At 47.0% G+C, this 14,550-nt stretch overlaps 1 non-coding gene across 1 annotated transcript; it reads left to right on the plus strand.

Annotated features, from left to right (window-relative positions):
- The first annotated feature begins 13,786 nt into the window (after nt 1-13,786).
- On the plus strand, nt 13,787-13,852 carry LOC149456105 (small nucleolar RNA SNORD82). Its single transcript, XR_016313964.1, has one exon. It is a non-coding gene; the product is annotated as a small nucleolar RNA SNORD82 (small nucleolar RNA).
- Nucleotides 13,853-14,550: the final 698 nt, after the last annotated feature.

Consider the following 14,550-nt stretch of genomic DNA (forward strand, 5'->3'; position numbering starts at 1 on the left):
GTCCTATTCGTTAACGGTGTGGGATAGATGGCGAGCTCGCAAACATTTATTCTCCCCGCATACTCCCCTAGCTCCAGTTTTTTGCAATCCTGAGTTTATACCCGGCTTGTCACCGTCGGTGTTTCAATGGTGGATAAATAAAGGGTTACTGCATATTGGGGACTACCTGGATGGGCTTCATCCCCGTTCTCTCCAATGTTTCTTGACAAGATATCAATTGCCTCCTGGGGAATTATTTCATTATTATCAACTTATCTCATTTATCGGTAGTAAACTCAAATTAATCACAGAACCTTGCACACTCAGTCCGTTGGAGGTCTCTTGTGGAGCGACTGGGATGATGAGGGGTCGATTATCTATTATCTATGCTTCCCTTGTTGATCCACTCACAAAATTATCTTATATGACTCAATGGGAACAGGATTTGAATAGCTCATTAGACCTGGATACTTGGTGAGATGTGGCCCATTCTTTATCTCGATTAATACTGTTCTTATCGAATCCAACTATAAAACGCTACTTCGTTGGTATCTGGTTCCCACGCGCCTGACTAAAATGTACCCGTCAGTGTCACCTACTTGCTTTTGACATTGTAGACAAGAAAGTGCTATGTTCCATATATGGTGGAAATGTCTGGTGGTAAATAGGTTTTGGATCCGAATGTTTAATTTTATCTATTCGGTAACAGGAGTTAATATCCGACAATCACCTGAAGTGGCGTTATTTCACTTGCTACCCACTGATGTTCCCAAAAAATCGATTAAATTGATTCTCTCCCTCTTATTGGCAGCTCGCATCACCATAGCTAGAAGTTGGAGACAATCACTGATCCCATTGGATGGGGTTAAACAAAAACTCAATTGGATAATGGTAAATGATAAACTCACAAGTATTGTCAACAATGATGTGGCCAGATTTGAGGTGACGTGGGAACTATGGATCAGATATATTTCTGTTAGTTAATGGTGCTACCGCTCAAACCCCCCCCCCCCCCACCCTTTTTTTTCTCTCTAATCTTTCTCTCTTACCTTAGACCTTTTTATGACTTTTCTAGTCTTCATCCTTATTTTTTTTCCTTCTCTGAACTGATCTTTGATACTTTTGGTAAATCTATAAGATACTTGCCTATATTCACTGATAGATGTAAAGTTTCCTGTCTGGTGGTGATGGTGTCCTTTGTATACAATGTGGTTGACTAGGGATATTTCTCCTATATTTCTTGTGAGCCGCTATGTTCTAAGAATATGCTTATGTACTCCATCTCACCATGTCGGTGAATATTGTCTATATTTCTATGTATACTGTTGTATACCGATCTTTCAATAAAAATATTGAAATATAAAAAAAGAATACAAAAAATATATTCTTGTTTTTTTCTTCATTTTCCAGAAAATTGTGGCAACAAATGTGATCTGCAAAATACTTACCATGCTTTTTATCAAATTCCTTGGGGTGTCTACTTTCCAAAAAGGGGTCATTTGGGGGGGTTAGGTGCTATCCTGGCATTTCAGGACCTCCGAAACTGTGATAGGTAGTCTGGAAGTGTAATGAGGAAATAAAGCCCTTTAAAAGCCTGAAGGTGCTTATTGGATTTTGGGGTCCTGTACTTGGCTAGACTGCCAAAACATCTCTCACTTGTGGTACCCCCATACTCGTGAGAAGTAGCAAAATGTATTTTGGGGAGTAATTCCACATATACCCATGGCATGTGTGAGCAGTAAATCATCTAAGTTTAAAAAATATTTTTTTTTTGTCATTTTCCAAAAACTTGAGGTAAAAAAATAAATTCTTCTATTGATTCAATATGCCTCTCAGCAAATAGTTTGGGGTGTCTACTTTCCAAAAAGGGTTTGTTTTGGGGGGTGGGGGAATTCTATGCCCAGCATTAAAAGTTTATGCCACACATCACTCACTCTTCTAACCACCTGAAGACCAAACCTTTTCTGACACTTTTTGTTCACATGAAAAAAAATCAGTATTTTTTGCTAGGAAATTAATTTAAACAGTATATATTATTTTAAAGCAGACAACCTAGTGAATAAAATGGTGGGTACTACAATTTATTATGGCACATAGTACTCGCGCAGCGATTTTTCAAATGCAAATAAAAAAAAAAATACACTTTTTTTTCTTTTAATGCACAAAAACACAATATATTGGCCAATTCTTTGGTAAAATATAAAAGATATAAAAATGGTATGCCGAGTAAACAGATACCAAACATGACATGCTTTAAAACTGTGCATGCCCCATGCAATGGCAACAAACTGCAAACATTTTTAATATCCATAGGCAACACTTTAAAAGCCTTTAAAAGCTACCATTTTAGATTTACAGAGGAGGTCTAGTGTTAGAATTACTGCCCTTGATCTGACGTTCACGGCAATACCTCACATGCATGGTGCAACCGCTGTTTACATACCGGCACAGGGTAAAGGCTTGTGCACACAGGTGTGCGCACATGGGAAGGGCGATTTTTTTTTTTTTAGTTATTTTGATTTTTTTTTATTATTTTTACATTGTACCTTTCATTTTTTTTTAGCACTTTTAATGCTATAACAGGGAATGCAAATATCCCCTATAACTTCAATGGGCATTGCCACATATTCTTTTTTCAGAAATCTGGGGTCTATCAGACTCTGGATATCTCCTCTGCCCTTACATTATCTAATCAAACCAAAATCAGTGTGATCAGATGCTTTCCCAATTTACAAATGGCGCTGTTTATATCCTGCGAAACGGAAGTGATGAAATGCTTGTAGCTTCCGAATTGTTAGACTATAGAGATGATTGGCACCACTCTGGTCTCCAATAAGCTCTATGGTCAGCTGGCAGAAACACCGGCTGCGTTCTCAGGTTCCCCCGATGGCACGGGACTGCCCGAGAAGGCCCTGGAAGGCAGCAGGGGAGGGGGGGCATCATCTCCCGCTGCTTGTAAAAGCAATCCTGCAGCTAATTAGCCACTAGGATTGCTTTTACATGAAAGTCGATCGCCGGCTGAAAAAAACGATACCAGGATGATGCCTGCAGCTGTAGGCATCATCCTGGTATAACCATTCAAAGTCCAGTGATGTACCAGTACGTCGCTAGTCCTTGTTGGGTATATATACTATGTTCTTTTTTTTTTGTATGTAGCCTGTTGACTGAATGAAAAAATGAGAAGAAATCTCTGCCAGAAAAAGTGTGTGGTATGCCCACCATTAGAATATACCGCCCTGCATCCACCCACTTCTAATGGTGGGCACACATTAGGTCACACTTTGCCACAAGTGCCAGTTCAAGATTGAACAAATGTCTAAATAGTGGCACGCTTAAATAAAAATTGTCCACGTACTGTATAAGTGGTACCCCATATGGAAAAAGGATGACAACTATCTTGTCACTGCTCCCCATGTAGTCTGGGCATCCAGGGGGCTCCATGTGACTATCTTTTCCCTCGTAAATCCAAAACTTATAAGTATAGCCTGTTGCCCTCTCACAGGTCTTCTACATCTTGACCCCATATCTGGCACGCTTGCTGGGGAGAAATTGTTTGACTGCAAGGCGGCCAGAAAAACTAATGAGGGACTCATCAACGTAGATGTTTTGCTGGGGAGTATAGACATCTGCAAATTTTTGGTTAAGGTGATTTGCGAGGGGCTGAATTTTGTGGAGCCGGTCAAATTCAGGGTTACCCCGAGGATGACAGAGTGTATTATCATTGAAATGCATAAAACACATTATACTCTCATATCTATGCCTGGCCATGGCAGCAGAGAACACGGCATATGATGAATCGGGTCTGCGGACCAATACAACTGCAATTCATTTCTTTAAGTAATGCCCATGTTGGCTAGGCCCCAAAAAAATGTAAATTCGAAAACCGTAATGAGTTTCCATGCGAATGATCTGGCAAGGTTTGAATTTGGGTTGGCATCGATAAATTGTTGTGCATATAAATTGCTTTGATCCACAATCAACGCATACAGATATTCCGTGAAAAACAGCTCCAAAAATCACGGAGGTATGTGAAAGACCATGATGTACTAGACCGCTGGTGCTCGCCAGTTCACCAAAAGGTAGCGTGGCACTACTACTGGCACTCTGCTGCATATGAGAGTCATCAAAATTTACCGGCAAGTGCTAACAGAGATCAGGCCTGATTCTGCGAACACTGCGGTTTTGTGTGCAATGTATCAAGTGACAGTGACCTACTGACACTGCACTTGCTGGGGGAGAAGGGGGGGTAAGCGTAGGGGCTAAATGCAGGTGTTGGCAGGTGCCGGGGCTGATCTCGCTAACGCTGCATTTTTGGGGACGCTATACTAATGTGAATGCTGGTATAATGCTGATCTAATCAAAGATATTGACCCGTTCAGACACTATACTAGCAATGGAGGTTTATTGTGCATGAGCGTGCTCCTGGCAATCAAGGGGTTAAATATGATGACTGGTGTACTGATGGGCAATCTGACACTACCTGGGAGGGGCGTGAAATCCACGGGAGCACGAATCACGTATATATATTTGTGATTTTGCGCACCCATGCCGCACTGTAGTAGTATTTCTGCTATAGGGCGGTCACAGAAGCGGTTCGTGTTACGTTGCTGTGACAATTGCGCAGTCATGCAACACTGCACCCAAATTAAATTTACATCCTTTTTTCCCCACAAATTGAGCTTTCTTTTGGTGGTATTTCATCGCCTGTGTGTTTTTTATTTTTTGCGCTATAAAAAAAAAGGCTGACAATTTTGAGAAAATAAAACAATTTTTTGGACTTTTTGCTATAAAACATGTCCAGTAAAAAATGTAAAAATCTAATTTAGTCATAAATTTGTGCCAAAATGTATTCTGCGACATGTCTCTGCTAAAAAAAAGTCCCAATACGTGTAAATTAATTGGTTTACGTGAAAGTTATAGTGTCTACAAATGGCGGGAAAGACACTGGGATTTTTTTTTTATTATACTAATAATGGCGATCAGAGACTTATGGTGGTGATCAGCAATTTATGACAGTGATCAGCGACCTACGGCGGGATTGTGGGACTGCGGCGGACATTTTGACACTGGGGGGGAATTGACTTGGGGTCACTGACATCCCCAGTGACACCAATACAGTGATCAGTGCAAAATAAAAACACTGACACTGTACTAATGGCACTGGGGAGGAAGGGGTTAACTTTTTTTAAGTATTGAAAGGGTTAACTGTGTGAGGGGAGTGTTTTACTGGGGGGGGGGGTTAGGATGCTTCACAGGACACTGATCTGGAGAGATAAACTCTTCTCTCAGGATCAGCTGTGTGCTCGGAACTGACAGATAGCAGACTTGCAGTGTAAACACTGCAGCCATGCTCTCTGTCAGTGATTGCCTGTAATCGCCGAGACTCGGAGGGTTGTGACCGGCCGAAACCCGATGATGGAAACCACAATCAGCGAGGCGGATAGGGTGGGCACGCGCCTTGTGCGCGCCCCCTACCTGTTTTGCAGAGCGCTGTTTTTTAACGTCGTTCTGCGCAGAGGTGTCGCCTTGCCGCAGTAAAAACACTGTGGCTGGTCGGCAACCAGTTAAACCACAGATCACGGGTATATGATTTAATATTAGCAGCTTCTCATAACAGGATATATATTTAAGATTAGGAGCGCAGGAGGTTCACACCACCACTTTTTGTGATTTTATACTCATTTTGTATAATTTTTGACACTATTTTGCACTTATCACTTTAAGTTTGGTATATAATTTGTGATAGGGGTTGTTTAATCATTTATTGCACATATTAGTATTTATTGGAGAGTGAAATATATGTGTATATTTGGTATATACACATAATTTGGTCACTTTTTTTTGCACGTATCACTTTAAGTGTGATTTATGAAATGTATTTATGAAAATGATTTGAGTGGTTTTGTATGTATTTGTAGGTTTGGCACTATATGTTGGCGCACATTGTTGCACTTTAAAATAATTTTTATTATAAGGTTATGGTATGTAGCACTTCACTACTGTCCTCCCCATGTTATGCCCCCCCCAATGTCACTGTCCTCTCCATGTCAGTGCCCCCCATTGTCACTGTCCTCCCCATGTCATGGCCCCCCGTCAATGTCACTGTCCTCCCCATGTCATTGCCCCCCCAATGTCAATGCACTCCCCATGTCACTTGCCCCTCTCATGTCACTGTCCTCCCCATGTCACTTCCCCCTCTCATGTCGCTGTCCTCCCCATGCCACTGACCCCCCCCCAAATGTCACTGTCCTCCCCAGGTCACGGCCCCTACATATCACTGTCCTCCCCATGTCACTTCCCCCTCTCATGTCACTGACCCCACCACATGTCACTGTCCTCCCAATGTCAGGCCCCCCCTGTCCTCCCCCCACATGTCACTGTCCTACCCATGTCATGCCCCCATCCTCCCCCCACATGTCACTGTCCTCCCCATGTCATTCACCCCCCTCATGTCACTGGCCCTCCACATGTCATTCACTCCCCCCATGTCACTGTACTCCTCACATGTGACTGTACTCCCCATGTAACAACCCCCCTCCCCAGTGTAACTGCCCTCTCTCCGATCCTTGATGCTCCCCAATACGCAGCTTAGAACCATCTTGCGGGAGCGTCGTCGGCGCCTAGTGATCCGAGGGATCTGCTTCAGCGGTGCGTGTAAGTGTAATCCAGCCTAAAAGGGGTTAACTGTGGCAGCTCCGTACTACAGACCGCGATTGGCTTCTTATGCCTAAAACCGGGACATGAGCAGTTGCTTCATGGGAGACAGATCTTGCCGCTACACTGGCGCTCAGGCAGCTGTTTGCAGCGGCAGAGGTGAGACTCCGGTGTGGTAGACAGTGAATAGGGCGGTGCCCCCTCACTGCCCCTCCATTCTGTGTACACAGAGCCTTCTCCTGGAGGAAGCAGCATGTTCCCAGTGAAGGCGGAGCTCCTCATGCAGGGTATACTCTGTGACCTCTCACTAATCCCTCTCCCTCTCTCTCTGTCTCTAGAGATGTGTCTAGGGCTCCCCCTTCCTCCGGAGACCCCTGTCCTCCTCCGCGTTCCTCCTACAAGCTGCGGACAGTCAGGTGAGTGCACCGTACCGCAGGGGCGGAGCCCTGACACCTATAACCACCAATCAGGATGAACCCTTTCCCCCGCCGGAGCTGGATTTGCGTTTTAGTCCTGATAGGTCAGATGAAACCTCCCACCATGATGTGTTTCCTGAAAGCAAAGACCTCGGAGAACAAGATGGCGGCCGATCCAAGTTTCTGCGTCCCACGACATTAGCGCAAAGCTAAAATTTCCATGAAAAATACAGTGAAGTTCAGTTTAGGGCGCGTACAGGCAGCAAATTAACCCGTCAACCTCTTCCCGTCCGGACCATGTCCATAAACAACCAGATGGGAGCGCTGCCGGGAGTGAGCGGCACTGCGATCGCTGTATGGGATCTCTGTGTGATCATGTGATCAGTGATTGGCAAATCAGTAATCACATGCAGAGTAGTAAGCAAGATGTCACTTCTGACATTATTGATTACTACGTGTGAAATCTGTGAATTATCACAGAGGTCATATGGTACAGGGCCATTCACAACAGCCTTGTACCATGTGACAAGCTGTGACCAATCACAGCTCACACAGTATTTCTCAATGGCTGCAGGAATGCAGCCAGAGAGGAGAAATTATTGCTTTTACAGATTTATGGGAGTAAGAGCATTCATTGTAAAAAAAACAAAAAAAAAAACATCTTCATCACCCCCCACAAGTAGTACAGGGTCACCATGGTGACCCTGTACTGCTAGGGTGACAGTATGTAAATAATAAAAACAAAAATAAATTGAGAAAAATTATAATTTTTGGTTATAAACTAATTTGGGTTATTTTTTTTTTGCTTTACTAAAAAGATAACGGAATAAATTTTGGCCAAGATTTATGATGAAATATTTATTTGCAACATTTTATAAGAAAAACACTTTTTTTCAAAATTTTTGGACTTTTTCAAAATTAAAATCCCAGTGGTGAATAAATACCACCAAAATAAAGTTTTATCTGTCTAAAAAAATGCTAAAATATTCATATGGGTACAGTGTTGCATGACCGCGCAATTGTCATTCAAAGTGTGACAGCACTGAAAGCTGAAAATTGGTCTGGGGGGGGGGGGGGAGTGTCCGGACTAGAAGGGGGACAAAGTGTCCGGACTTGCAGGGGGTGAAAGTGTCCGGACTTGCAGGGGGTGAAAGTGTCCGGACTGGAAGGGTTGAAAGTGTCCGGACTGGAAGGGGGGGAAAGTGTTCAGTCCGGAAGGGGGGGAAAGTGTTCGGACTGGAAGGGGGGTGAAAGTGTCCGGAATGGAAGGGGGTGAAAGTGCCCGGACTGGAAGGGGGGGAAAGTGTTCGGACCGGAAGGGGGGGAAAGTGTTCGGACCCGAAGGGGGGCGAAAGTGTCCGGAATGGAAGGGGGGAAAGTGTCCGGACTGGAAGGGGTGAAAGTGTCCGGAGTGGAAGGGGGGTGAAAGCATCCGGAGTGGAAGGGGGGTGAAAGCGTCCGGACTGGAAGGGGGGTGAAAGCGTCCGGACTGAAAGGGGGGTGAAAGTGTCCGGACTGGAAGGGGGGTGAAAGTGTCCGGACTGGAAGGGGGGTGAAAGTGTCCGGACTGGAAGGGGGGTGAAAGTGTCCGGAGTGGAAGGGGGGAAAGTGTCCGGACTGGAAGGGTGTGAAAGTGTGCGGACTGGAAGGGTGTAAGTGTCCAGACTGGAAGGGGGGGAAAGTGTCCGGACTGGAAGTGGTTAATGGTGTATGTAGAGCCTGACTCTCGTTCCCGGGGATGTCCAGAGATGAGTATCTTTCTCCCTATTGCCAGGGCGGGGGGTGGTAGTGGAAGGCTCTCCCAGGTGGGGGGCAGGGGTTTTGTTGGTCAATGTCAGGCTTTCTCCACGAGAGGGACAAGGGGGGGGGTTGGTGTTGGTCGGTGTCCGTGGGTCGGACGATGTTAGTGTTGCCTAGGGCAGCACAAAACCTAAATACACCACTGGGTGGGTGGCCTTCTTCACCATCTTACTACCACATTTAATGTCCCAGGGATTTGACGACAATTCACACTATCAGCCGATGTAAATGGAGGAGCTAACGACTATAAAGGTTTCCTGACACCAACAATGGGGTTATGTAACTAGGACAGGATGGTGCCACTTTCACACACCCACATCCTGCTCTTGGACAATCCACATTTCCATGTTCCATGGCAATCAGGGTGAGGTGACCTAAGCTGTAAATATAAATGCTGAGCATCTTTGTGAAACTCTTAGACAGACTTTCTCAAGAGTTTTACCCGAGGAATCCTTGAAATAATTTTCAGGTTTCAGGAAACCCTTGCTAAAATTAATTCATTGGTGATCAGTGGGCAGAATGCTCCTTACATTGGTGGCTTGTGGGAAGAACGGCCCTGGCATTGGTGACCGGTGGGAAGAACAGCCCTCGCATTGGTGGCCGGTGGGAAGAACGGCCCTCGCATTGGTGGCCGGTGAGAAGAACAGCCCTCGCATTGGTGGCCGGTGGGAAGAACGGCCCTCGCATTGGTGGCCGGTGAGAAGAACAGCCCTCGCATTGGTGGCCGGTGGGGAGAACGGCCCTAGCATTGGTGGCTGGTGAGAAGAACAGCCCTCGCATTGGTGGCTGGTGGGAAGAACGGCCCTCGCATTGGTGGCCGGTGGGAAGAATTTTGCCCCTTTTAGTGGTAATCATTTGAAAGAGTGGCCCTTGCATTGGTGGCCAGTGGGAAGAATTCGCACCCCCCTTTTAGTGGTAGTCATTTGGAAGATTGCCCCCTACAATGGTGGTCAGCAGGCCACTCTTACAGACCGTTAAAAAGATCTTTGGTGTCCTGCCGTTGGCTCTTCAAATAGGCATTGGGTCCAGAACTATTCAGGCACCATCAGATTCAGCCACAATTCAAAGGACTCTTAACCTCTGGAGGAGCCCCCAGGGTTCCATGGAACACTGGTTGAGAATGGAAGGTCTTGGAACCGAAGAAGTGGTTTTGTCGTGGCGGAGTATAATGAGGGTGGAGGAGGAGAGAGTGGTCTGAATTGGGTCGTGTAGTGCCACCACAGGCCATGGTGCAGTATAATGAGGGTGGGGGAGGGGAAAGTGGTCTGAATTGGGTTGTGTAGTGCCCACACGGGCCGTGGCGGAGTATAATTAGGGTGGGGGAGGGGAGAGTGGTCTGAATTGGGTCGTGTAGCACCCACACAAGCTGTGGCGGAGTATAATGAGGGTGGGGGAGGGGAGAGTGGTCTGAATTGGGTCGTGTAGCGCCCCCATGGGCCGTGGTGGAGTATAATGAGGGTGGGGGAGGGGAGAGTCATCTGAATTGGGCCTTGTGGCGCCCACACAGGCCGTGGCGGAGTATAAAGAGGATGGGGGAGGGGAGAGTAGTCTGAATTGGGTTGTGTAGCGCTCCCACAAGCCGTGGTGGAGTATAATAAGGATGGGGGAGCGGAGAGTAGTTTGAATTGGGTTGTGTAGCGCCCCCACAAGCCGTGGCGGAGTATAATGAGGATGGGGAGGGGAGAGTAGTTTGAATTGGGTTGTGTAGCACCCCGACAAGCCGTGGAGTATAATGAGGGTGGGGGAGGGGAGAGTGGGCGTGGTGCAGTATAATGATGGTGGGGAGGGGAGAGTAGTCTGAATTGGGTCATGTGGCGCTCACACTGGCCGTGGCGGGGATTAATGAGGGTGGGGGAGGGGAGAGTAGCCTGAATTGGGTTCTGTAGCGCCCCCACAAGCCGTGGCGGAGTATAATGAGGGAGGGGACAGTAGTCTGAATCGGGTCGTGTGGCACCCCCACGGGCTGTGGCGGAGTATAATGAGGGTGGGGGAGGGGAGAGTAGTCTGAATCGGGTCGTGTGGCGCCCACACAAGCCGTGGCGGAGTGTAATGAGGGTGGGAGAGTAGTCTGAATCGGGTGGTGTAGCGCCCCCACATGCCGTGGTGGAGTGTAATGATGGTGTGGGAGGGGAGAGTAGTCTGAATTGGGTCAGGTAGCGCCCCCACATGCCGTGATGAATAACTAGTTGCCGACCGCAGATAGCCGAATGACGGCTTCACTGCGGCCGGCCAGTTCTGGGTGGACGTCATATGACGTCCCCCCAGAACGCGCTCTCCTGCGCGCCCCAGGGGGCGCGCACCCGGCGATATCCGTGATCGCTGTGTCCTACGGACGCAGCTGATCACGTGATGTGGTAAAAGGCCGATCCCAGCGGCCTTTTACCACGTGATCAGCGGTGTCCAATGACACGCTGATCACAGGGAAATGCAAGTGCCGGTTCTCGGCTGCACTTTCCTCACGCTGTCAGATCATGAGGAAAGTACTGCCGAGAACCGGCAGTTGTCACAGCGGGGATCGGCACCGATCATCAGGACACTGATGATCAGTGCCCTGATGATCGGTGCCCAGCAGTGCCACCCGCAAGTTCCGCCCACCTGTGCCCAGCAGTGCGCCCACTAGCTCCGCCCGCCTGTGCCCAGCAGATCACCCACCTGTGCCCAGCAGTGCACCCACCTGTGCCCAGCAGTGCACCCACCTGTGCCACTCTGCAGTGTCACACACCTGTGCCCAGAAGTGCCACCTACCTGTGCCCAGAAGTGCCACCCACCTGTGCCCACCAGTGCCACCCACCTGTGCCCACCCACCAGTGCTGCCCACCAGTGCCACCCACCAGTGCAGCCCAGCAGTGCTGCCAGTCAGTGCCACCAGTCAGTGCCCAGGGGTTGTGCCAGTCAGTGCCGCCAGTCCGTGCCCAGCAGTGATGCCAGTCAGTGCCGTCTATCAGTACCCATCATCAGTGTCACCTATCAGTGCCGCCTATCAGTGCTTCATATTAGTGCCGCCTATCCGTGACACCTCATTAGTGCTGTCTATCAGTGCCGCCTATCCGTGCCACCTCATTAGTACTGCCTATCAGTGCCCTTTAGTGCTGCCTATCAGTGCTCATCAGTGCCGCCTATCAGTGCCCATCAGTGCTGCCTCATCAATGCACATCAGTGAAGGAGAAAAAATACCTGTTTGAAAAATTTTATAATAGAAACAAAGAAAAAAAATTTTTTTTTTTCAAATTTTTTGCACTTTTTTTATTTATAGCGCAAAAAGTAAAGCGCCCAGTGGCAATTAAATACCACCAAAAGAAAGCTCTATTTGTGAGAAAAAAATGATCAAAATTTCGTATGGGTACAATGTTGCATGACCGCGCAATTGTCAATCAAAGTGCGGCAGCGCTGAAAGCTGAAAATTGGCCTGGTAAGGAAGGGGCTATAAGTGCCTGGTAGGCAAGTGGATAATGAGGGTGGGGGAGGGGAAAGTGGTCTGAATGGGTCATGTAGCACCCCCACATGCCGTGATGAATAATGAGGGTGGGGGAGGGGAAAGTAGTCTGAGTCGGGTCATGTAGCGCCCCCACATGCCGTGATGAATAATGAGGGTGGGGGAGGGGAAAGTAGTCTGAATCAGGTCGTGCAGCACCCTCACATGCTGTGATGAATAATGAGGGTGGGGGAGGGGAAAGTAGTCTGAATCAGGTCGTGCAGCACCCTCACATGCTGTGATGAATAATGAGGGTGGGGGAGGGGAAAGTAGTCTGAATCGGGTCGTGCAGCACCCTCACATGCTGTGGTGAAGTAAAACTTTGGTGAGGGAAGGTTGAGTAGTCTGAATCAGACTTGCTCTGCCAGCCAATCAGGAGTCTCCTTCCATGGTCGCACATGACAACATCTCTTCTTATCTTCAATGTTCGTTTGTTGCTTTTCTCATGTCATGTGGTCTGGGTGGACTCACCACTGATTGGTTCTGGCCTCACCATCCCCCAAGGTGATACAGCCTTGGTAGTGAGCCTTCCTTCACCTAATTCCTATGGTGTGTCCTGGGCTATATAAACCCTTCCAGGATCTGTGAGGGCCACATCATGGAGAGCCCGTCCATCTCATTCCCTTTATTCCTAGACGTGTCTGCTGTGATGTATGTGTAGATGTATTATTATTAATAATGTATACCTCCTACACCGAATACAGTACTCATACATTACACACAACCGCTCAGCCCCCATCCCCGGATCACACACCGACATACCCACAATCCTCTGCAACGTTTATGCAAATGAGAGGGGCGGGACTTTGCAACCTACCGCTCAGAAAACGGGGGCGTGGCTGCAGAGCATGGGGGCGGGGCCACAAAGCTTTGGGGCTGCATCTCTATGTCCTCCCATTGATTTTTTAGAGGGGGTGGCTTTCACCTCCATAAATGTGGGGGCGTGGTACCTCTCTAAATGAGAGTGGGGAAAAGACCGAAACTCCGCCTGGGGGGAGGAGTATGGTGTAGAACTCTTCGAGGGGGCGGAGAAGAGGCGGGATCAGAATCCTCATCTGCTGTGATGGAAGGGGCGGGTCTCCACCTAGGGGGAGGAGAACAGGAGGCAAATCATAGAGAAAGAGGCGGCTCTCTGTGGGTTGAGGACACCTGAAGTGACAGGCTGCCCTCTTTTCTACTTCCGGGTCACCTCTGTTTCCATGGCCGCGCCCTGGGATTACAGGGGAAGGAGACATGGACATAGTGGATGGCTCCTCCCACTCTTACAATACTAGATATCTAATAGAGAGATGGTGTCACTGAAATGTGGTTTGGTGTGTTAATGGAATTCTATTCTTTACATGAATCTGAAGAAGAGAAAAAACCTGTTGCCAAGAAAGCTCCTGCCAAAATGCCTCAAGGGAAGAAAGCTGGAAAGGAGGAGTCTGAAGAGGAGGGTAAGCTGCCTGCTGTCTTGTGAATTGTTGGCACAAATGATGAACAATTTTGGGACTTAATACTGATCTTTGATGACTGATGTTTGCTGATGTGCCAGAAATGTGATAACTTTGTTTTTAACATGCAATGGAGATCTCTTTTTACTGGAACTTTTATTTTTTTTTTTACTTGTGTAATGAAAGAAAACCTTTTGTCAGATTTTTTTTTTTTTTTTTTTTTTTTTTTTTGCCGTGTGTGTCCCCGTTGTGGAGATTCAACATTTTGTTGCCACCAAAACATGAATGCAGGAGGCCTTTTTCTAATGGGGGCACTTTTTCCTGTGACAACTGTCTGAGAGGATATCCTTCACATTGGAAAGATATCTCCTCTTCATGTTGAGGCAACATTGAAGGAAGTGAAGGGAATTCTCTGACACAGATGGTCAATAAATGGAACCCTCTCCTCTTCTATCCAACATATTTAAAAAGGGAAAAAAAAGCCTTTTTGCTCTACTTAACTGCATTGCCATATTTAACCACTTCAAGTCTGGACACTTTTACCCCCTTCCTGGTCCAGGCCAATCTTCAGCTTTCAGTGCTATCACACTTTGAATGACAATTGCGCGGTCATGCAACACTGTACCCATATGAATTTTTTAGCCTTTTTTTTAGACAGATAAAGCTTTATTTTGGTGGTATTTATTCACCACTGGGATTTTTATTTTTTTTGCTATGTAAATGAAAGTCCAAAAATTTTGAAAAAAAGTGTTTTTCTTATAAAATTTAGCAAATATATATTTCATCATAAATCTTG

Source organism: Staurois parvus, unplaced genomic scaffold (genome assembly GCF_062004578.1).
Source record: "Staurois parvus isolate SC_StPar_1 unplaced genomic scaffold, SC_StPar_1.0 ptg000376l, whole genome shotgun sequence".
NCBI lineage: Eukaryota > Metazoa > Chordata > Amphibia > Anura > Ranidae > Staurois > Staurois parvus.